At 45.8% G+C, this 24,057-nt stretch overlaps 1 protein-coding gene across 2 annotated transcripts in view; it reads left to right on the top strand.

Moving 5' to 3' along the window:
* Positions 1-225: 225 nt before the first annotated feature.
* SCRN1 (secernin 1) overlaps positions 226-24,057 on the top strand; it is a 65,391-nt gene continuing 41,559 nt past the window's right edge. Inside the window, exon 1 of one of the 2 annotated variants that reach the window (XM_043589176.1) lies at positions 226-425. The gene's annotated coding sequence lies outside the window, so the exon portion shown is untranslated. The remainder of the gene's footprint in view (positions 426-24,057) is intronic. The other variant, XM_043589178.1, reaches the window with a different exon arrangement.

The following is a 24,057-nucleotide window of genomic DNA, read 5'->3' as shown; positions in this document are numbered from 1 at the left end:
TTCGAGAGAGCCGCAACCCCGGACGTGACCGAGAAATAAAAATCGAGCAAAGAAGGAGCCACTTTCTGCGGCGACAGTCGCCCTCCCGGCCGCTCCTCTGCTCCCAGGCGCCCTCCCCTATCGGGCCGAGCGCGGCGCTGCAGTCCCGGCGGCCCAGACGCAGCGGGTGCGGCGCGGCCCCGGGGCCCGGGTGGGGGAGGCGGGGGTGGGCCCCGCGGTCACGTGAGCCGGGCCAGCTGTTAGCGGGGGGCGGCGGGCCCAGGCGCCGGGAGTCTGGGGAGGGGGAAGCGCCCGACGGCCGCCTCCGCCACTGCAGCTGCAGCCCCCGATGTCGCCGCAGTAATCGCGGCCGCGGCAGCACGCGTACCCTCGGCGGCCGCAGCATCCGCGCCGCAGAGCAGAGCCCGGAGCCCGCCGCCCCGCAGGTAAGCCGCGGCGGGCACGGTTGCGAGCGCAGGGCGTCCGCAGCCCCTTCTCCCGGAGCGTTTCGGCCGCGTCCGCCATCGCCGTCCCCTGTGCCTCGTCGCCAGCCCCGGCCCCTCCGAACCTGCGGGAAGCGCTACTCCGGGCGGCATTCCGGCGGGTGGTGGCAAGGGCCGGCTGGAGGCTCGGGGGTGGCGGACGGAATCAGGGGAGAGATGGCCTCTGCCCGGGTGGTGGATGACTCGGGCTAGTAGGTTGAGGGGGCGCCGGAGAGGGACGCCCCACCCCGGGGCGCGGGCAGTGCCGCTTAGTTTGAGTCCGTCCCCCAGCTCTACGCCCCAACCCCATCCTTTGCCCCGACCTCCGGGCGCTTTTCCTGTTTCCATTTCCTGAGAGCCAAGTTGCTGCCCCGCTGGGGTCTGTGCCCGCACCCCCCCACACACACCCCTGCCACCCCTCGGGCTGCTCCCGGGGTTCGCAGCTCGCTCGGTGGTGGAGCGGGCCTGGCACCTTCCCAGGAGGTAAGGCACCTGCTACCCGGGTAGCGCGAACATGGCTGCCTGGTGGGGCCCGCTGTCCTTGACCTGGCTCTGCGCCCACGTCTACCCGGTTTGTGATCACGAATCAGGTCCAGGGCACTGCGCCCCCCCCCCCCCCCCCCCATTTAGGGCAAACGCGCAGGCTGTTGCTGTCTGTGCGGGCTGCAGGACTTGCCACAACTTCCCTCCCCCTCCCCAAGCCACCTCGGGGAGGTTCTTGGGAGTGGGGGGTGTCAGGGTAGGTACGCCGCGGCGCCGGGACACTTATTGGTAGAAGGCATCCTTGTATTTCTGCTACGGTTATACACTTCAGCCCTCGCTTCGCTTGTCCGTCCTGGAGCCGTTTACTTGGCGACATCACTGGTGAGGTCTGAGACGAGGGTGGTTTGCAGAGCAGGAGGGACGCTTGAACTTTAGAGAATTGATGAGAACTCAGATTGAGGGGTTTAAAATGTCCATCAAACCCAAGTGCATCTAGGGAAGCTGTCATTTGCTGTGACTCAAAACCGACTTGGTAAGGGTTCTTTCTGGATTTGCTGTTTAATTCTGACTTGCAGTTGTCTTGAATTACACTTGTGTCCAGCCTCCCGGTGGCCTCCTGTGTTCCCCGCCTGACCAGAAGATGTCATGGGTTGCAGAAGAGACCTATGTTAATTTAAAATGGCAGCATGAAAAATCAGGCCAGGCAGCAGCAGTACAGACAGACCACAGCTAACATCAGCTACCCCTGACTGATGCCTTGGTGGGGAAATCTGCAGCAGGAAAGGCTCTCCGGGGTGTCGCTGTGGCTGATCCTAAGGGGTAGGGACTGATTCTTGCAGCAGGCTAAATTTTAGCGGGCGGCGGGGTCCTGGGGAGGTGAAGTGGCAAGTTTAGGAAGCTGTAAGTATCTTCTCTAACGTACCAAATGTGGTGCAAAGACCCAATTAAAACTCCGTGATTTTGATCTGATTTTCTCCAGGCTCCACTAAGGACGATTTATGTGGCTGCTTATGTCTGTTCGATGCATAACTTCTGTGTGTTTTGTACCTACAAGTGGCTCTTAAACGAGATGAGTGTCTAGTGTAAACATCACCCAGGAACAGTACATAACAAATGCCAGGTTTTTCAGAGCAAATTTCATTGGAAGAACTGATACAGCTCCATGAGCGAGCACCCAGGCACCAGAGAATGATACATTCTTGAAAGGTGACTCATTTTAAGATTTTTTTTTTTTTTTTTTTAAACAGCGTTTCTTTCCGGTTTCACTGCTGTGCCGTCAGCCATCTTCTCATTTAGGAAGGAGGGGATGCCTGAGGAAGCAAGTGTTTTCAGGGGTAACGGAATAGATGAAGATTAGTGCTCAGGTCAGGAATGGCGAGCTGGAAGCCACCTAAGAGAGCACTCTGCTGGCACCCCCCCCCCCCCGCCTTTTTTACAGCCTGGGAGGCTGATTCCAGCAGGGTGATTGGGCTGTGCCCAAGGTCAGATGGCTGGTTGGCAACTGGCAGTGAGGATCGAACTCCAGGTCTCATAACTGCCCAGGTCATATTTAAGCACCAAAAACATAAGTTAGGCATATTCTTTAAGGGGAGAGATGCGTTCTCGGATGAAAAACATGAGTGGCTTTGTTTGTGGAGAACGATTAGGTGAATTTCTTTTTAAAAGAAACCAAAGTGGGATATGTGATAGCTTTTGAATATGTCTCATTTTAAGTAAAAGGTAAATAACGAGCCTGTTTTAAAAGAATGTTGAAACGGCACTGGGTACAGAGGGTTTTCTAGAATCTGAATTTGAATTCTCTTGGTCATATACCAGTCGCCACATTGGGAAGTGTGCATGGGTAAGTATTTGCGCAGAGGTGGTGAGGATATGAAAAATACTTCTGGGCATTCCGTAACGTTAACCCAAAGATCTGCAGAAGGACAGGGTGCGTGTGTTGGGAACAGGGAGAATAGTTTGGGATGGTGAAGTGGATAGGAGCTAGGTATGGATAGATATGTGGAAATGAAGACTGATGACGATGCCATGCATGCTGTTTAAAAAAGAATAACTTACATTAGAGCATGGTTGTCAAGATTCATTCACTTAAATTCCCCTGGTATGTCAAAGATATTTAAAGTCAAGCGTTTCAGGGGCGCCTGGGTGGCTCAGTCGGTTAAGCATCTGACTTCAGCTCAGGTCACGATCTCGCGGTCCGCGAGTTCAAGCCCCGCGTCGGGCTCTGGGCTGATGGCTCAGAGCCTGGAGCCTGCTTCCGATTCTGTGTCTCCCTCTCTCTCTGCCCCTCCCCCGTTCATGCTGTGTCTCTCTCTGTCTCAAAAATAAATAAACGTTAAAAAAAATTTTTTTTAAAAATAAAGTCAAGCGTTTCAGAAATACGTAAACATGTGCAGTTTGTGTTTGTTGGAGAACAGTAAGCCAAAGTTATTTTATTTTATTTTTTTAAGTTTACGTATTTATTCTGGGGGGGGGGAGGGGCAGAGAGAGAGGCAGAGAGAGCATCTCAAGGAGGGTCTGCCCCAACAGCGGGGAGCCAGATGCGGGGCTCGAACCCATAAACTGTGAGATGGTAACCAGAGCCGAAACCAAGAGTCGGACGCTTAACCTACTAAGCCACACAGGCACCCCTGCCAAAGTTATTTTTTAAAAAGTCACTCATGATCTCTTTATCCAGCAATAATCAGTCCTTAGGAAAGTTTGGGGCCATTTTCATTGGAATGAGAGTCTAGGTCTGTGCTGTCCAATTCAATAACCACTAACCACTAGCTACTACCCACATGTGGCTGTTGAGCGCTTGAAATGTGGCTAGTCCAAACTGAGATGTGTGAACTATGCACCAGATTTCAAAATTTATATGAAAAAAAGAATTTAAAATACCTCATTAATAATTTGTATATTGATTATATATGAATTTTTTTTTAAGTTCATTCTTGAGAGATAGAGATAGAGCGCAAGCAGGGGAGGGGGAGAGGGTGGGAGAGACGCAGAATCCGAAGCAGGCTCCAGGGTCTGAGCTGTCAGCACAGCTCAGACACAGGCTCTGTGTCCAGCACAGAGCTGGACACGGGGCCCGAACTCGTGAACTGAGCGATCATGACCTGAGCTGAAGCTGGACGCTTAGCCAACTGAGCCACCCAGGCGCCCCTTGATTATACATTAAAATAATATTTTAGGTCTATTCCAGAGGGACTCTGGAAACATTTTGCCGAATTTTTTAAAAGTTCAACTGAACTTGGGAAACAAATGGATGGAAGAGCCAAGAAATGTAAAAGAGTTATTGGGAATGAGATAGGATCTGTACTTGCTTTACCTCTGAGGTAGATTGGCCACAACCCTGGAGCACTTTGCACCTGCCCTGTACCAAGGATAGACACGTCCTTTTCCATCATTCTGTGTGTCTCTTCTACCCTCACTGTCATCCTTACCCCCAGTTGGGGCCTTATATGGAACTCTCTTCTCTGCAAACTCTTAGGGATGGTTACAAAGCTCTTGTCAGTGGAAGGGATGGCTAAGATCAAGTGATCCCATTCCCTTTGTGACAGGGAAGCGACCTGGCATCCGAGACGGCAAGAGGGATGTAGCCATCAGTCACACCCTCCCATAGAAGCTCCCCACGTCACCAACCCAGTCTGGGATGGCGGTGCGCCACACTGGATGGAATGTCACATGGCTCAGTCAGGGTGGCTGGAAGGGGAGGGAGGTGAGAGCCTCCCGGCTCGAGCCTTACCTAGAGAGAGGGAGCTTGAGAAGGTCAGTGTTCCCTTCTTCTGTTCTTAATAGTTATATGTTTAGCCTAAGTCTATCAGTGCTTGATATCCTCCACGAAAGTGAACTGCACCTGCTTGAAAACTCCCATAAGCATCTGCAGTCATTATTTTAATTTGGGTTGCTGCCCTTCTCTCTCGGTTGTGTTTATGAGCCCCTCTTCTAGGTGATAAAGATCTTGAAAACATCATTTTAGTTCCGTTTTCCCTTGGGTTGGGCGTAGTGCTTGTAGGTGGTTAGGGGCTCAAGATGCATCTTGGTAATTCATCCGACTTCTTAAATATTCTAATTAAAATAATGTAGCGACCCAGGCTCTTCTGAGTATTTTTGTCCTCTCAAAGTAAAATCTTAGTGTATTTTGAAGTTGCGCTCAGAAGCGCCCTAGTGACCTGAAAGAATTAAATGAAATGTCTTTGTTAAGCACTAAAGGAATCAGAGTTTTTAGAGAATGAAAAACCCAATAAAGTAATATGAGCTTGCTATAAATTTAAAACGACATAACTAGATAAAGTAAAATTTAAAGCTTCTTGCTCTGTATCCCATCTTTATTTTCACTGCCAATTCTTAGGTTAAAAAAAATTTTTTTTAGAGAGAGCAGGAGAGAGGCAGAGGGAGAGAGAGAGTCTTAAGCAGGCTGCATGCTGCGCATAGAGCCTGATGTGGGGCTTGATCCCACGACTCGGGGACCATGACCTGAGATGAAATCAAGAGTCAGATGCTAAACTGACTGAGCCACCCAGACGCCCCTGTTAGTGACATATTAATCCATTAATCCTGGTCCTTTCCTTCATTCTTTCTTTCCTCCCTTCCTTCCTCTCTCCCTCTTTTGTATATACTTATATTTATATAAATGTATGTGTATACATATACATGTATATACACATCCATGCATATATTCACATATATGAATATAAGTTTCTTTTGATAATAAAATGGGATACATTCCCTAATGGTAAAACAGAGCAAATGGCTCTAGCATTAATGGGTATTTACAAAGTAGTTTTAATTTTTTTTAATGTTTATTTTACTTTTGAGAGAGAGAGAGCACGAGCAGGGGAGAGGCAAAGAGAGAGGGAGACAGAAAATCCCAAGCAATCTCCGAGCTGTCAGTGCAGAGCCCGGTGTGGGGCTCGAACTCATGAACCATGAGATCATGACTTGAGCCGAAAGCAAGAGTTGGGCTCTTAACCAACTGAGCCACCCAGGTGCCCCTACAAAGTCGTTTTTAAATCAAATTTTGCTAGACCTAAAAAAAAAAGTAATCTCTGGTTACCAGCAAGATTTAACTGTTATTACTTTATGCCTTCTGTAGAAAAGGAATAGTTAGCTAATTTGTTTTACAGGGACAGCGTGTAAATCACCATTTTAAGAATGATTGAGAAGAGTTTTTAAATCCCAGTTTGCAGAGTTAACAGGTACATATCAAATTACATTAATGGGAAAAGATCAGAAGAGACAATGCATTATTTAGATGGGAGAAGAAAACAGATGGTGGGAATAGGAAGGTCATAATTCAAAGCAACCTTGCCAAATTAGTGGACACAATGGCAGCAATGTTAGAAATGAGAACAGAAGGAAATGAAAGGATCCTAGATGCGGCTTGCTTAGTAGCTTCTAGGTCTTTCCCACGGAGAGTGCTTTTGGCAGCTCACCAGATACCTGCCTATCTCGCACACATTTTTCTTCCTTCATCTCCCTTATCATTATGTTTCAAGAACACTGTTCTTTAAGAACAAGTTAAAGGACCAAACCTTGAGTGTTTCTCTCTTCTAGATAGGCTGCATATATTATCTCATTTAATCTCATACCAGCTCATCTACATTTTATAGATGAAGACTTTTATAGACAAGAACTCCACTTTTAAATGGAAGAACTGTACCTGGAATTGGGGTCTGTCTGATTCTTTCTTAAAAAGCTTGGGGCGCCTGGCTGGCGCAGTCGGTTAAGCGTCCGACTTCAGCCAGGTCACGATCTCGCGGTCCGTCAGTTCGAGCCCCCCGTCAGGCTCTGGGCTGATGGATCAGAGCCTGGAGCCTGTTTCCGATTCTGTGTCTCCCTCTCTCTCTGCCCCTCCCCCCTTCATGCTCTGTCTTTCTCTGTCCCAAAAATAAATAAACGTTGAAAAAAAAAATTTTTTTTAAAAAAAAAAGCTATAACGTAACCTCTTAGAGAGTTTATCCTAACTGCACAGTCTCACCTGTATTGTTCATGCGATGCAAGCCATTTTCTTTCTTTATGTTACTATGAAAGATGGAAAACTTCATCCAACCTATCATGTATTGGAAAACATCTTCTTTACCATGAACTTGATCTGACTATCTTTTTCTAACTTGGCTAGCTTGAGCGGAAAATTAATCTCTCTTGTGCCGCGTATCTACTCTTTCTTGCATTAAAAAAAAAATTGTTGTATCCATGAGAAATAGATGCCATTCAACTAATCTCTCCTCTTTCCTTCCCTCTAAAATCCCTAAACGGGGGGCGCCTGGGTGGCGCAGTCGGTTAAGCGTCCGACTTCAGCCAGGTCACGATCTCGCGGTCCGTGAGTTCGAGCCCCGCATCAGGCTCTGGGCTGATGGCTCAGAGCCTGGAGCCTGTTTCCGATTCTGTGTCTCCTCTCTCTCTGCCCCTCCCCCATTCATGCTCTGTCTCTCTCTGTCCCAAAAATAAATAAAAACGTCAAAAAAAAAAAAAAATTTAAAATCCCTAAACGGGTTCTTCTTTTTTCTAGCTCAGATTTTCACTTAGTATCCAAGGTAGAGGAGTCATGATAGCCGCCAATCTTGCTGCCTGAGTTTTCTTTTAAGTGGTACCATATTTTATTTTTAAAAAATTTTTTTTTTCAACGTTTATTTATTTTTGGGACAGAGAGAGACAGAGCATGAACGGGGGAGGGGCAGAGAGAGAGGGAGACACAGAATCGGAAAGAGGCTCCAGGCTCCGAGCCATCAGCCCAGAGCCCGACGCGGGGCTCGAACTCACGGACCGCGAGATCGTGACCTGGCTGAAGTCGGACGCTTAACCGACTGCGCCACCCAGGCGCCCCAAGTGGTACCATATTTTAAATGCACCAGAGTGATGGACAGACCACTGGGTGTGGTGCAGTTTTTGAGATGGTCCTCGAATTCACGTGTGTCCCAACCTTGAAGGTACACAGACTAAATAATGAGCCATATATATCTGCACCACTGTTTTTCAAACATGTAAGGATTCTGTTGCCATTTAGTACATACAAATCCCTTGGAAGTGTTATTGAATTCATAACATATATTCATTATGTCTTTCCCAGCCAACTGCAATGACTGTTAGGTGAGAGTTTCCATGAACATTTCTTGACATTTAAAAGTTGGAAAACATCATATTAGAATATTTTCTATTGTAGAAAAATTCTGGAAGGATTTGAAGAATAATTTTGTAAAGTGTCCATTTTACCACCTAACTTACCTTATGGATAAATGCAGGTTTTGATGTACAACGTTCTAATTGACTATGGATAGAAAGCTCTGCATTTCCTTACTTATCAGTCTGTCACGTGAATCATTACGTTAGACATTTTGCTTTATTCATATTTCTCATTGTGACCATATATGGCAAATGAAGCAGAATCAGATGTGGCCCAAAGTTAAAATGAGTTCATTGGCCATGACTGAGCTGTAGAGTTCTCCCTAATTCCCAAGCCTCGGCCCTATTGTAATATCATATTTATTAGCTGCAGCGAGCTAGGATAATAGATTATTCTGGTTGCCACGCTTCCTTTTCTTTTTTCAAAAAAATATTTTCGTTACAAATTCTATACTTTTACATGGGAAATTTGAAAATGCCTGAATATATAGAGGTTAAGAAACTGTGGTTCTTGGGGCACCTGGGCGGCTCAGTCAGTTAAGCGTCTGACTTCAGCTCAACTCATGATCTCACAGTTTGTGAGTTCGAGTCCCTCATCGGGCTCACTGCTGTCAGCAAGGGGCCTGTTTTGGATCATGTGTCCCCCTTTCTGTCTACCCCTCCCCAGCTCGCACTCTGTCTCTCCCAAAAATAAACAAATAAGCATTAAAAGAAGACAAATTGTGATTCTACAACCCAGAGATACTGCTACTCTTAAAATTTTTGTTACATTTCCTTATGATCTTCTTGCAACATCTGTCTAGATAATATACGTAACTTGAATGATACCATATGTAATTTGCGTGACCTCTTTTCTTTCACCAGCTTGATTCTGTGTACTTATATGTTTTCCAGCTTTCTATGATATGTATAGATAGCCATTTACATGTCCTGCATCTGTTTCGTTTTGGTTTTTGATTCTTACGATCATCTAAGCGGCTGTATTTTGGGGGAAGGGAATGCAGCAGGGGCGGTCCATTAAATTATTAGGGGTTAGGATGAAGTCGAAAAGTCATTAATTACCTGAACACTTGGTTTTACAGGTTTTAAAAAATTTTTTTTAATACATTTATTTATTTTTGAGAGACAGAGCACAAGTGGGGGAGGGGCAGAGAGAGAGAGAGGGAGACACAGAATCCGAAGCAGGCTCCAGGCTCCCGGCTGTCAGCACAGAGCCCGACATGGGGCTCAAACTCACTAACCTCGAGATCATGACCTGAGCCGAAGTCAGATGCTTAACTGACTGAGCCACCCAGGCGCCCCAGGTTTTACAGCTTTTAAATAGACACTGTTTTCATTTTTTTCTAGCTAGTCGCCTTTATGGCAGTATTTTTGGAACGGATAACAAGTAAGTGTGTTTGGAAAAAATCATTCAGGAGATATTTCTTAGCCATCTTACCGACTTAGAAATATTCCGTTACTTGAAATGACATTTAATTCTTCTTTTTTTTCTGGCTCAGATTCTCACTTTCTGTCCAAGGTAGAGGAGTCCTGATACTCTCCAATCTTGCATCTATGTTAAATGAAGAACACTTTTTTTTTTAAAGGCATTTTCATTTTTTAAATTAAAAAAAATTTTTAAGTATTTTATTTTGAGAGGGAGGGTGGAGAGGAGCAGAGAGAGAGGGAGAGAGAGAATCCTCAGCAGGTTCCCCACTGACAGGCTCCACTACCCCCGGGATCATGACCTGAGTGGAAATCAAGAGTCGGACTTCTAACTGGCTGAGCCACTCAGGCGCCCCTAAAGGCCTTTTTAAAGAATTGGATGAAACTTTACTTCTTGAAAGTAGTAAAAATTGCAGGGGCGCCTGGGTGGCTCAGTTAGTTGACTGTCCAACTTGGGCTCAGGTCATGATCTCACAGTTGGTGAGTTCGAGCCCCGCGTCGGGCTCTGTGCTGATAGCTCCGAGCCTGGAGCCTGCTTCGGATTCTGTGTCTCCCTCTCGCTCTCTGTCCCTTTCCCACTCGTGCTCTATCTCTCTCAAAAATAAAAAAAATAAGAATGTTAAAAAAATTAAAGCGGTAAAAATTGCAAAACAGAACAGTTAACCATCCAGGTCTTCCTGATGATCATGTATTCTGATTTCTCCATTTTATTATTTATTTATTTACTTTTTATTTTTTAACGTGTTTTTTTTTCATTTTTGAGAGACAGAGAGACAAAGCACAAGTGGGGAGAGGGGCGGAGAGGGAGACACAGAATCTGAAAGCAGGCTCCAGGCTCTGAGCTGGCAGCACAGAGCCCCACTCAGGGCTCAATCCCATGAACCGAGAGATCATGACCCGAGGTGAAGTTGGACGCTTAACTGACCGAGCCACCCACGCGCCCCTGATTTCTCCCTTTTAAAGCTAGAGACCAAGAAACATAGCCTCCCACACCTCTGTCATACTAGGGAAGAGGAAATCCTGCTCTCGCAAGTTAACCAGGGATGGGGTTCACCCGCCTTCTGCCCGAAGGCAGAGCGTGTGGCCGCCATTGCTGTGGCTGAATTCAGCAACATGCAATTAAAATTAAGTGGTTTCTGGGGCGCCTGGGTGGCGCAGTCGGTTAAGCATCCAACTTCAGCTAGGTCACGATCTCGCGGTCCGGGAGTTCGAGCCCCGCGTCGGGCTCTGGGCTGATGGCTCAGAGCCTGGAGCCTGTTTCCGATTCTGTGTCTCCCTCTCTCTCTGCTCCTCCCCCGTTCATGCTCTGTCTCTCTCTGTCCCAAAAATAAAATTAAAACGTGGAAAAAAATTTTAAATTAAGTGGTTTCCTTAAAACTCAAATTGAGAAGCAAGAAGGCAGCAGGCTGATGGCCTTTGAGGCTGGTGGATGCCTTCAGGGGCTTTGCTGCACTGTTCTGTGTGTGCTGAAACACATGGTCAAAGAACCAGGCACAAGAAATGACGAATCCTTTTGAGGAGCACAGAGGTGAAGTAACCTGTACCAGTGGGTTTTGCACACCCGTTCTGGACTGGCTGCACCAGAATCACCGGGGCATGGGTTAGAAATACGCTTCCTGTGATCTCATACAGATGCACTGAACAGAATCTACAAGCAGGGGGGTGTCTAGGAATCTGCCATTTTAACAAACTCCCCAGACGATTTGGATGCGTGGTTAAATATGGATACCGTGGATTGAACCACAGCATGGGAGCACCTTGGCCAAATTACGTTTTCCTGCTCTTTTTCTCTCACTGAAGATTAAAATACAGCTCTGTCCCGTCCCCTTCGTTCATTCAACAGACATTTATTGAGGTCTTAGTAGGTGCCAAAGTGCCAGGGAAATGAGGGCTTATGTAAGAGTCCTTGCCTCGTGGGTCTTACAGTCTGACAGGTATTTTGAAACTTGAGGGAGAGAAATAAAGCAAGGTAGTGGGATCCAGGGGCTCACTCCCCCCACTAATATACCTTGCACTAGTTAATATACCATGGCAAACTAAGCTCCCTCCCCGACCCCCTGCTCCAGTGATCCTTCCTCAAAGAGGTATTTGAGCCTCAAACAAGTTACGAGTAATAACTCCAAGAAAATATTCCCTGTCTTTGATCAGTCCAGTGCTATTTCTAACCTTAACAGAATTTTAAACATCTTATCATGTGCTTTACTTTAAAAAGTTACTTATTGGGGCGCCTGGGTGGCTCAGTCAGTTAAGCATCCGACTTCAGCCAGGTCACGATCTCGCGGTCCGTGAGTTCGAGCCCCGCGTCGGGCTCTGGGCTGATGGCTCGGAGCCTGGAGCCTGTTTCCGATTCTGTGTCTCCCTCTCTCTCTGCCCCTCCCCCGTTCATGCTCTGTCTCTCTCTGTCCCAAAAATAAATAAACGTTGAAAAAAAAAAAAAAAAAAGTTCCTTATTATATGGGGCGCCTGAGTGGCTCAGTCAATTAAGCGCCTGACTCTTTTTAAAAATAAAAAAAAAATTTTTTAAATGTTTATTCATTTTTGAAAGACAGAGAGAGAGACAGAGCATAAGCAGGGGTGGGGTGGAGAGAGAGGGGGACACAGAATCTGAAGCGGGCTCCAGGCTGTCAGCACAGAGCCCAACTTGGGGCTCAAACTCACGAACCTTGAGATCACGACCGGAGGTAAAGTCAGCCGCTCAACTGACTGAGCCACCCAGGCACCCCGTGTCTGACTCTTGATTTCAGCTCAGGTCATGATCTCAAGGTTCGTGAGTTTGAGCCCCAAGTTGGGCTCTGCGCTGACAGTGTGGAACCGGCTTGGAATTCTCTGTCTCCCTCCCTGTCAGCCCCTCCCCCACTCGTGTGTGTGTGTGTGTGTGTGTGTGTGTGTGTGGGTGTGTGTGTGTGTGTGTGGGTGTGGGTGTGTGTGTGTGGGTGTGTGCGCGCGCGCGTGCTCTCTCTCTCTCAAAATAAATAAACTTTTAAAAAGTTACTTATTATACAAAGTTACAAACATATACAAAAGTAAAGAGAACAGTATAGTAAATCACTGTGTACCCATCACCCCTTTTCAGCCATTTTTGTTATATAGCCAAACTTGTGGCATCTGAATGTTCACCCTTCCTTCCCACCTTGGATTACTTTCATCCTATCATTTCACAGGGAAATACCCCAGATTGTATCTCTAAAAGATTTGGGCTCTTTTTTCAGACATAACCAGTGTTATACTGTCTAAAACAAGAATTCCTTAATGACATCAAATATCCAGTCAGTGTTCACATTTCCCCAATTGTCTTATAAAGTTTTTGTATCATTTATTTAAATCAGGATCCAAATAAATTCCAGTCAGTGCAGTTGGCTGATACATCTCTTAAGTAACTTTGTCTCTTAATCTTTTTTTTTCCCTTGCAGTTTTTGTTGTTGTTATAGAAGAAGTCAGATTTGTCTTTAATTTCTCATAGTCTAGACTTTCCTGATTGCATCCCTAAGATGTTATCTGCATTCTCTGTAAACTGATGGTTAGATCTGGAGGCTCTGTCGTCCTAATTTGATTTTTTTTTTATAAGCTTATTTACTTAGAGAAAGAGAGAGAATGAGCTGGGGAGGGGCAGAGAAAAAGAGAGAGAATCCCAAGCAGGTTCCACACTGCCAGCATTGAGCCTGATGCAGAGCTCGAACTCATGAACCGTGAGATAGTGATCTGAGCTGAAAGCTAGAGTCGGCTGCCTGTCCGACTGAGCCACCCAGACTCCCCCTGGCCCGAATCGTTAAGCACATTTTAGTTACACCATGGAACGTGTATCTGATGTGCCAGGGTGCAAACCACTGGTAAGAAAGGGTGAAGGAGCCAGAATAGGGATTGGCGTAATGGTGGCAGACCATCACCAGTGAGTAAGAGCGAGGAAAGTAAACATTTATTTGTAAATAAAAGTAAGCTGTGTACAGCCACAGGCCCCGGTGCCTTCTGTATGCCTGCACATAAATTGGAGTGCTGTGTTGTATGTGGGGTATTAGTCCCATTTTCACATGTGGAAACTCTGTTTCAGAGAGCTCATGACCTGCTTGTCTCTTACAGGTAGTGGGTGGATTCAGGATATAAACAAGGGCCTATTTATCTTAAAGTGTATCATTCTCTTGCCTGTGTACACATGGGGCTGCTGGGCCAAGCGGGCATTGTAAAGGAGGACAACTGACCTGACAATGAAAAAAGAAAGAACAAAAAAAGCAATAGCCCGTGGGTGATGCTAAGTGGCACTTTCATTGGCCTCCGTGTCAGGGAGTGGAGGGGACAGTGGAGAGGACCCCCTCCTCAGCTCCAGTCTTGATGTCACACGGGAATGTGTGCCCAGTGTTGGCAGATCTTTTCTGAGATTTCAGAAGTCAAGTGTCTGAATTTCTATGAAAAATCTCTAGAATTGAAAATGTTCTATTTTTTAGTTGTTTTTTTTTTTTTTTTGAGAGAGAGAGAGGGCACCAGTGAGTGAGGAGAAGAGAGAGAGGGAGGGAGAGAGAGAGAGAGAGAGAGAGAGAGAGAGAGAGAGAGAGACTTCCACGCAGGCTCCTGACTGTGAGCATAGAGCCCGACGTGGGGCTCAAGCTCACAAACCGCGAGATCATGACCTAAGCCAAAGTCGGATGCTTAGCCGATTGAGCCAACCAGGCACCCCCAGAATTAAAAATGTTAGCTGCAAATTCAGATTAAACAAACAAACAAAACAAAACACTATCTAGGACAACACCCTGGGCCAAACCAGACAAAATGTGCCGCCTGCCGCCCCTGTCCCTCCTCATGCTGCCCTAAGTATGTCGGTTGAAGATTGGTTCTGCAGACCGCAGCGGGCAAGTGTCGCAGGGACGAGTTGCCCCTGAAATTAAAGAAAGGGGATATTAAGTAGCTCTTAAAAGGCATCCACTGGCAACGAGGCAAATCTTCAACAGATGAAAGAGCATTTAATACTTCAAGGAAAAAGCCAGTTTCTGAAGTCTGAACAGATCAGACGTTAACAAAGGGACTGCCCTCCTCATCCGTGTACCTTTTCTCATCCTCGTGAGGCTCGAGCCCTTGCGGTGGCCCACATGGTGTTCTGAGCACTTGGTAAGTATTTGCAAGTCTCTGCTCATTTCAGCCCTCACCATAACCCTGTCGTTACCCCGTCAGAGAAAGGTGACACGGGCCTGAGATTCACACCAAGCTTGGCCCCGAAGCCTGCTTACTTAACAACCTATATGGTCTTTCTTTTGTTAAATCGTTCCTCATTCAAAGCACAGAGTATTAGAAGCTGGGATTTCCTGGCTCTGGACTCCCAAAGCATATGCCCCACTATCTTGAGCTTTCAACAAAACACTTAGTAGGGTATTTCTTCCAGGCAGAGCTCGATGAGCCTTGCATCAGCTTCTGTTAGCATTTACATCCAATGTCTAGCTAGAGAATTCCTTTCCCGAACACCTTATCTGTTCTTTACCATTCCCACAGTAGACACCCGACAGAAAAACCAATTTGTAAGCGATTATTAGCATTTGTCCTGTTTTCAGTTCAGCAAGAATGCCGATCATTTAAAAAATGAATTTATCAGGAAATAAAATAACATCATCAAATAAGGTCGGTCTTCTTGGCTTTTCTGGAAGCCGGTAATTCACAGACACCGGATTTAAGCCTACCCGGTCCGTTCGGGAAAGCTGGGAGCTTGGGGAGTAAGGAAGCCTGGCCGGACATTTGGGTTTCGTTTCTGTGTGCAAGTAAAGGCACTTTGTCACAGTTACTTGCGAGACAGTTAATAAGCTTCTAGCTTGTAGAGGTAGTCATTTTCTTCCTCTCAGGCAGTTTAAGCCTCTCTTATTACTGGGTAAGGTGACTGATGAGGGACACTCAGGAGCCTCATTGGGATAAAAGGGCAGGGCAGTCTGGCAGTCAGGCGAAGAAAACCCCTACCCGGGCTCAGAGCATTCATGCCCTTCAGTAACAACTCCCTGAACTTGAGGACAAAGACCTCTTCTCGCTTGCGGCTTCCTCCCTCCTTGTCTAGACATTCTGCAAGTGGTCTCCTAGTTACAGGGGTGCGGTGCGCCAGCCCTGCATGCCTGTACCCAGCCTGTGGGCACCAGCCAGAGGGTGAAGGTGCAGATTCCGCCCCCCCCCCCCGCCCCCACCCCCTTCCTGTGCAGTGAACTCCAAGGAAGCTCAAATATCTTGTTCCCACGAGGAACTCGGGACTCCTAAGAAAAGTTTGATAAGGAGGACAATGGTGGTTAGAAATTGAGCTCTGGGGGACCTCACCACAGCTGACAGCAGCAATCTCTAAAGCTGTGCACCTGCAGTACTGTGGCCTCTAGCCACATACGACCATTTAATTAAATCTTTTAAATTGTGGTAAGATACACAGAGCATGAAGTTACCATCTTAACCATGCTGTTTAAGCGCACAGTTCATTCGTGTTAAGGGTGTTCGCATTGTCGTGCAACCAGTCTCCAGAATTTTTTGTCTTGCGGGGCTGAAACCCTGAAACCCTATACCCATTCCCCCTCCCCCCACCCCTGGTAACCACCTTTCTCTATGAATGTGACTACTCCAGGGCCTCATATAAGTGAGATTATAGTGTGTGTGTGTGTGTGTGTGTGTGTGTGTGTGTGTGTGTGTGATGGGCTTATTTCACTTAGGGTAATATGGGCTACCTTAATTTTAAGTTATTTAAAAATTCAGCTCCTGACTTGCACTGGCCATATTTCAAGTACTCAGTAGCCCCATCTGGCTAGTGGCCACTGTATTGGACAGCACAAATACAGAACATTTGCATTATCGCAGAAATTTTTTACTGGACAGGGCTCGTCTGAAGGAAGACAAATGGCTTATACAGAGAAGTGGCTGGAGGCGGGGGCTGGGAAAAGTACCGGCTATTTTTTTTCCTTACCATTCCAGCTGGTGAATAATCCGACTCCTTTTCTCCCCCACAGAAACAATAGCAGCTACCTTCTGTTTTTTTTTTTTTTTTTTTTTTTTTTTTAAATTTTTTTTTCAACATTTATTTATTTTTGGGACAGAGAGAGACAGAGCATGAACGGGGGAGGGGCAGAGAGAGAGGGAGACACAGAATTGGAAACAGGCTCCAGGCTCTGAGCCATCAGCCCAGAGCCTGACGCGGGGCTCGAACTCACGGGCCGCGAGATCGTGACCTGGCTGAAGTCGGACGCTTAACCGACTGCGCCACCCAGGCGCCCCTACCTTCTGTTTTAATAGTTGCAGCTTGTACCCTTAGCCCAGCCTCCAGTCTTCCTGTAGCATAGGACATGAAGAATAATCCAGTTTGAGAAAATACACACTACAGACTACGGATAAATGTACTTTAAAACATTCTTAGCAAGTAAGCCTTAGGAAGCACCTGTCAGTTTAACTATCCATGGGAGTTAAATTGCAGTGTTTCATTAATCGGAACTATTAGTTTATCGCTTACTTGGCAAGAATCCTAATTGGTATTTACCACAAAGAAGCCTTATTCAGTAGACCTACCCTTTAAGCCTGTTGCTTTTAAAGATTTTTGCTTGAGACCCACAGTAAGAAAGAGAAATATTGTATCTCCTCCCAGTTTATGCACACACTTACATGTTTACATGTATATACCTGAACTTAAAGTTTCTTGTAACAACACTTACCCTTATTAAGTGTGATGCGTATATTGTTTTATTAAAAAATGTTTGTCTATTAAAAAAAACCAACAAAAAACCACTGATCCTATCCACTGAGTCGATTTCGTAACCCTCAAAAGGGCCACAACATGCAGTTTGGAAAACACGGCTTTAGGTACAGCTAGGTTCCATTTAAGGCCTGGGGTGAATGCTGCTCCCCATCTCTCATGGGATGACTCAGAAAGTGGCTAAGAATTGCATCTCAAGGGGCGCCTGGGTGGCTCAGCCCGTTGAGTGTCCGGCTTCAGCTCAGGTCATGATCTCGCGGCTCGTGAGTTTGAGCCCCGCGTCAGGCTCACTGCTGTCAGCACAGAGCCCACTTAGGATCCTCTGTCCCCCCCCCTCCGCCCCTCCCCACTCCTCCCCGCTCAAGGTCTCTCTCCCAAAAGTGAAAAAACATTTATAATAATAATAATAATAATAATAATAATAAAAAGAATTGCATCTCAAAACAAGCAAGATTTTTTTAAAAAGCCATCAATCAGGCTTTATTTCTGAGGAACCTCTGTCCACTCATTTTAATGCCGGTTTAAGTAGAGAGTAGTCATGATAAAAAAAAAAACCGTTTTCAAATGGTTATACTGTTTTCTAAAGCCAAATATAAACAAATGAACACTTTTTCATGCAGTAAATTTCTATATTAGCATGTGCAATTGGGAGTTCATTGAATTTTAGTTTACTTTTCTTTGTGGAGAGGAGTATCACATCATAATACTATATAAGGTTATTGAGGGGAAAGGCAAAAAAAAACCCCTTAGTTTCTGGTGTCATGCATGAAAAATTGAATAGTTTATAAAAAATCTTGTAAACACAGATGTCAAAACGCATGTTTTATACGGTATGTAGATGAGTTAACTTGTCCGATTTTTTTTTCTTTTGTCGTGTAACTCTCTGGTATGTTAACTAGTGTTTTTGACAGATGATAGGGACAAAATGGAGTTTCCTTGAATCACGTCCAGAAGCATTTCATCTCAGGGTCAGCAGAGAATTGGCTTCCTGAAGAGCCCGTTCTTCTTTTTGCCTCAACAGAGGGGCAACGCCGCGAGAGGCCTCCCCACTATTTGTGTGAATAATAGTAATGAAAATTTGCATGCTCCTTGAGGAATTCTGAATTAGGCAGGCTGTAGAAAAAAGTAAAAGAAAGTATCAGAGCATAATTATGATAATGCCGAATAAAACATACCATCCTTAGGGAATGAGGGATGGGCAAAATGGGTGAAGGGGGTCAAAGGCATGAACTTCCAGTTATAAAATAGATAACTCCTGGGAATGTAAGATACGTCATAGCAACTATAGTTAACAATATATATTATACAGTATTGCATATTTGAAACTTGCTAAGAGAGTAGATCTTAAAAGTCCTCATCACAAGCAAAAAAGATTCTATGTATGGTGACAGATGTCACTGAGATTTATTGTGGTGATCATTTTATAATGTGTCCACATACTGAATCATTATGTCGTATACCTGAAGTTAATATAATGAATGTCAATTGCACCTCAATAAAAAAATGTCGTCCTGGGTGCTTGGGTGGCTTAGTAGGTTGACCATTCGACTTTGGCTCAGGTCATGATCTCATGGTTTGTGAGTTCGAGCCCCACACTGGACTGACTGACTGCTGTCAGCCCAGAGCCTGCTTCAGATCCTCTGTCCCCCTCTCTCACTTCCCCTCCCCTGCTTGTGCTGTCTTTCAACAATAAATAATAAACATTTCTTAAAAATGTCATCCTGATAAGAATGTCATAACTGATAAGAATTTGCCAGTTTTGAAATTTTAGATGTGTCAGGACACAGAAGTAGAGACAAAGTGTTTTCTTTAAAATAAAATTCTAGGGGCGCCTGGGTGGCTTAGTCGGTTAAGCGACCGACTTCGGCTCAGGTCATGACCTCGCGGTCCGTGAGTTCGAGCCCCGCGTCGGGCTCTGTGCTGACAGCTCAGAGCCTGGAGCCTGTTTCAGATTCTGTGTCTCCCTCTCTCTGACCCTCCCCCATTCATGCTCTGCCTCTCTCTGTCTCAAAAATAAAATAAAACGTTAAAAAAAAATTTTAAAAATAAAATAAAATTCTAAAATCGGTACTGTCCCTTGGATTTATTTTTTAAAAACTCATTTTTGTGTGCGTATATAAAGTGTAAATACTTGTAGGAAAATCAGAAATTAAGGGAAAATATGAAAAAATTAGAAAGAATTCAGTGGTCAGGCTCCTACTATTAATATTTTGGGCACATTTCCTTTTAGTCTTTTCTAGGCATAGTTTTACATAATTAAAATAATTTATTTTGGATCTCCCTCCCCAGCCGTTTCTCCATGCAGTTAAAAATTCTTCGGGGCGCCTGGGTGGCTCAGTCGGTTAAGTGTCCTACTTTGGCTCAGGTCATGATCCCGCCGTCTGTGAGTTTAAGCCCCATGTCAAGCTCTGTGCTGACAGCTCGAAGCCTGGGGCCTGCTTTGGATCCTGTGTCTCCCTTGCTCTCTGCCCTGCTTGTGCTCTGTCTCTCTGTCTCTCTCTCTCTCTCTCTCTTAAAAATCAATGAACATTGAAAAACTTCACAAACATTTGTAATGGCATTGATGTAGCATGAGTTTTCAGCTACTGTGATGCTGGACACTTAAGTTTCAGTTTCACACCCGTATAAATACTGCTGTGTTGAACATTTTTGTGCATAAACCTTGTCCGTGTTCCTGATCTTTCCTTAGGGTGAATATATGGAAATAGAATTACTTGTCAACCCCTTCATTTACATCTAAGGAGCTCTTTCTGTCACAGCCAACTTCTTTGAAAAATTGCCAGTGTGCCCTGGCTCCACCTTCTACCTAAAACTCGGCTTAAAAGCCTCCAGTGGGTTAGACATCCGTGTCTATCATGGGATAGACACTGAAATCCTTGCCGTGGTCTTCAAGGCTTAACATGGACTGGCCTGTCTCCCTGCTTCTCCAGCCTCTTCCCCATTCTCTCTGGCCTCAGCTCTGGCTTTTTGATTTATTAGCTCCTTGCCCTTTCTCCAGCCGCAGGACCTTAAAAGCTGCTTATCATATGTCTGACACCGTCTTCCTCCCCCAGCCATCTCTTCTTTGTGGAGGAGGAGGTGAGATGTCTGCTCAGAGGAGGTGGTTGGAGGTTTGAAAAGAAGTGAAAGTCTCAAAAGTTCATTTAGGAGATAAAAAGTGGAATTGTTCATTTAGTTCATTTGGCGGATAAAAAGTGGAATTGACCAGAGAAGTATCCAAAAGATTTCTAGGCAGTAATGGGAACACACACATGGTGTTTTCAGGGTTAGGAATATGAGACTCACATCAAGGGAAATGAATTGGTACCCAGGGCTTTGATCACCTTCAGCTTCTTGAGAGCAAGTTTGCTTAAACTCAGTCCACCAGGTGAGTTCGGTAGCTACTTCCTAATGTTTGTTTTCTGGGGTCTTCTCGAAACGTGCTATCTCCTCTTTGGTAATTCCGTTTACATGGATGAGAGCATATTTTGTCATTAGAATATGTGGAGCGCTGCCCAAGGAAGCACTTAAGGGATTATTGGAAGGCTTAATGTGAAAATCTTCATTTCTGGGTTTATTGCGAGGTTATGGTGACGCTCTGTCCAATAGCATTCCTATTACTTGGTAATGAGCTGTGTGGCTAATTACATTTAAGCTAATTAAGGTTGTTAATAAAAATTCATTTCCTTAATCACACTAACGGTGAGGCTAATGGCCACCATATTGGACGCTGGAGGTAGGACATTTCCACCAATGTAGAACGTTCTTCCGGACAGCATTGATCTAGAGAGTGGAAAAGGATCCAGCAGAGTCATCTCTGGGGCTAGTAAGTGTCTAGAATGGTGATCCAGGAAAAATAAATGGACAATTACCCTTGGCTGGTTTGCTACTGGGTGTGTTACACACTTTGCTGGTTCATTTAGCATTAAAAAAAAAAAATAGGCATTACAATTCTGCGCCCTTCTGGCATTCCCAGTCTTTCACAAGATTCAGTGGAAAAGCCAGCCTCTCTGGGCCCACATACCCCTGGGCTTGTGTTGCCTACATCCCGGTCATGGTCACGTGACCCATACATCTCGCTGACCAAGCAGATGTCCTGACAGAAGAATAGAATAGGTGCTTGTCAAAGCCCTGTTTTATTTATTTTCTACAGATACAGCTCATAAATGCAAGACCAGTGCATTGCTACCATTTTTAAGGACCCCTGCTCATAGGGGAGACACCAGCACTTTTGAAATGACCCAATGATAGGGGAGGAAGGGGAGTCGTGTCACATAGGAGAGGCATGACAAACGCAGGTAAATGCATCCCTTCCCATCTTATCTTCCGGATTTGTTTCACTTTATCTGGCTCAGCCAGCAATTCTTCCCACCCTCAAATTCTAGCAACTCGCTATTAAAGCATTTTGTCTTCTAATTATTCTAGGTCTTTCGTACACATACGGAGTTTTGGTTAACTTCTCCCTGCTTCTCAAGTCTGAAGATAATGCAGTTCTTGTGAAAATAGAAAAGGATAATTGGAGAAGGAACTGGAATTTTTTTTTTTTTTTAATCTCCCCGCCGGTTCTTTCTCACAGCGTGAACGGGGTAGTGTTCTGAGCTCCGAGGGGATTATTTTAGAGCTCTGGGCTCCTCCACTTGTCGGTGCCCTCGGGTGCCCAGTGCAGGGAAGGACTTTGGATAGCCCAGGGTGTGCACGTACAGACGAATCTGAAGCAGCCTGGATGCAGACATAGCAATATGGTCCCTCACAGAGATGTTGCCGACTCTGCGACTGGGTAACTGCCCCAGTTATGAGTGAGGTGGATTTGACTGGCTTGACTGGTAGAAATTTTGAGATGCCGCTCTGTTTGAACAGTCAAAACCCAAAGAAAATAGCTTATGCTCACGTAGCTTTCACAGCTTGTGAAGTATGTTCTCAAGCATCATGTCATTTGATACAATAACCTTATGGCCTGGGGCAAAACAGTTGCAGAAGGGAAAACCTAGGCCCAGAGAGGGAAAGTGACTTGCTCAAGCTCACACAGTAGTAGGTGGTGCGGCTGAGCTTTGAATCCCAGTGGCTTTGCTGGGATCATTGCTTTACTTCTCACTTGCATTTGGAATCATTAAATGAAACACATTGACGACACACATATGACGGTTGGCTTAATAGATAATGTTTGTCGAGGGCCTATAGTAAGGGTTTGGGAAAGGGGCTGCTGTGGTCGGGTGGCCTGCGTCCTGCCCTCAGGCATCTTTATTTGAAACATTTGAAGCAGTACATTTACAGACAAATGCACATCATCTTAGAACAGACTGGAGGCCTTATGGATGCTGAGGAAATGAGAGCCCTTTGTAGAAGGCATCCTGAAAGGAAGGGATTTTGAATCCGATCCTGAAGGAAAGGCACAGACCCGGGCAGGGAGTCCCAGCCAGGTGCAGAGGCATGGTGGTGAGAAAGAGCCGTAGAGAGTTGGCTTCGGTTTTTTTTTTTTTTTTTAATTTTTTTTCCCAACGTTTTTTATTTATTTTTGGGACAGAGAGAGACAGAGCATGAACGGGGGAGGGGCAGAGAGAGAGGGAGACACAGAATTGGAAACAGGCTCCAGGCTCCGAGCCATCAGCCCAGAGCCCGACGCGGGGCTCGAACTCACGGACCGCGAGATCGTGACCTGGCTGAAGTCGGACGCTTAACCGACTGCGCCACCCAGGCGCCCCCATGGCTTCGATTTTAAGAAAGACGAAAAGAGCACTTGTTTCTCATTTTCTGAAAATCTACCCTGCAGAAGACATTGCGCACAGCTGGGTTTACGGCGCTGCAAGAGAGACGTGGTTCCCCTGCCTTCGTATTGCTTAGCCTTTGGGTGGAAAGACCGAGTGTTGATTGTTGGTAGTAAAACCATTACATAAAGATTTCAGGTGGAGATTTGCTATAAAGGAAGACGAGGGGATTCTGCGAGAGCATACAATACAGCGATGTAAATTCGACTGATGTTTGGCGCGCGAAGGAGTCAGTTCACTAGGCAAATGGTTTTGGTATAAGGAACAGAGAGAGGAGTGCTCAGGAACAGGGGTGAAGCATGTGCAAAGGCCGTGGGAGGATCGGAGGGGCTGGAAAAGGGTCTGTGTGCTGGAGTTGAGAGAACAGAGTGGCGAGTGGCATGAGATGGGGCTGGGGAGGAGGCATGAGCTTGATCGGATTTTGGTGCTTTATTCTAAGAACCATGGGAAATCACTGAAGGATTTTAAGCAGGGTGACACAACGGACATGATCAAATCTTCCTTTTAAAAAACCACTTTGGGAGCGCCCGGGTGGCTCAGTCGGTTGAGCGGCCGACTTCGGCTCAGGTCATGATCTCGCGGTCTGTGAGTTCAAGCCCCGCGTCGGGCTCTGTGCTGACAGCTCGGAGCCTGGAGCCTTTTCAGATTCTGTGTCTCCCTCTCTCTCTGACCCTCCCCCACTCCCACTCTGTCTCTCTCTCTCTCTCTCAAAAATAAACATTAAAAAAATAATAAAAAGATCACTTTGGCTGGCACGTGCCAGTGTTTTGGAGGGGGAATAATGGTGGCTATGCAGTAACTTCTTACTACTGGTGGGGATCCAGGCTAGTATTGGAGGCTTGGTGCAGAGTGGTGGTAGTGGAGATGGGGAGAAGTGGATACTTTCCAAAGAGATTTACAAGATCGAATCTACCGGTGGAATTTAGTGGTATGTTAGATAACAGAGAAGCAGATGATAAGGATAGTTCTTGAGCTCCAGATGTTCCAGTGACATGGATAGTTCATTGGATGGCCAATGAGATAGAGATCTGTGGGAAGGGACCCAGTTTAGGGAAGAAGAGGATGAAGCCAGCTTTGGGTATCAGGGAGGCATTGGGCCTATGGGTCGGGAGCTCAAGGAGAGAACTTGGCTGGAGTCAGATGTGCAGGTCATGGGCAC

The sequence above is a fragment of the Prionailurus bengalensis genome, chromosome A2 (genome assembly GCF_016509475.1).
Source record: "Prionailurus bengalensis isolate Pbe53 chromosome A2, Fcat_Pben_1.1_paternal_pri, whole genome shotgun sequence".
Lineage (NCBI taxonomy): Eukaryota > Metazoa > Chordata > Mammalia > Carnivora > Felidae > Prionailurus > Prionailurus bengalensis.
The sequence above is the reverse complement of the archived record's forward strand: the minus strand, read 5'-3'. Positions and strand labels throughout refer to the sequence as shown.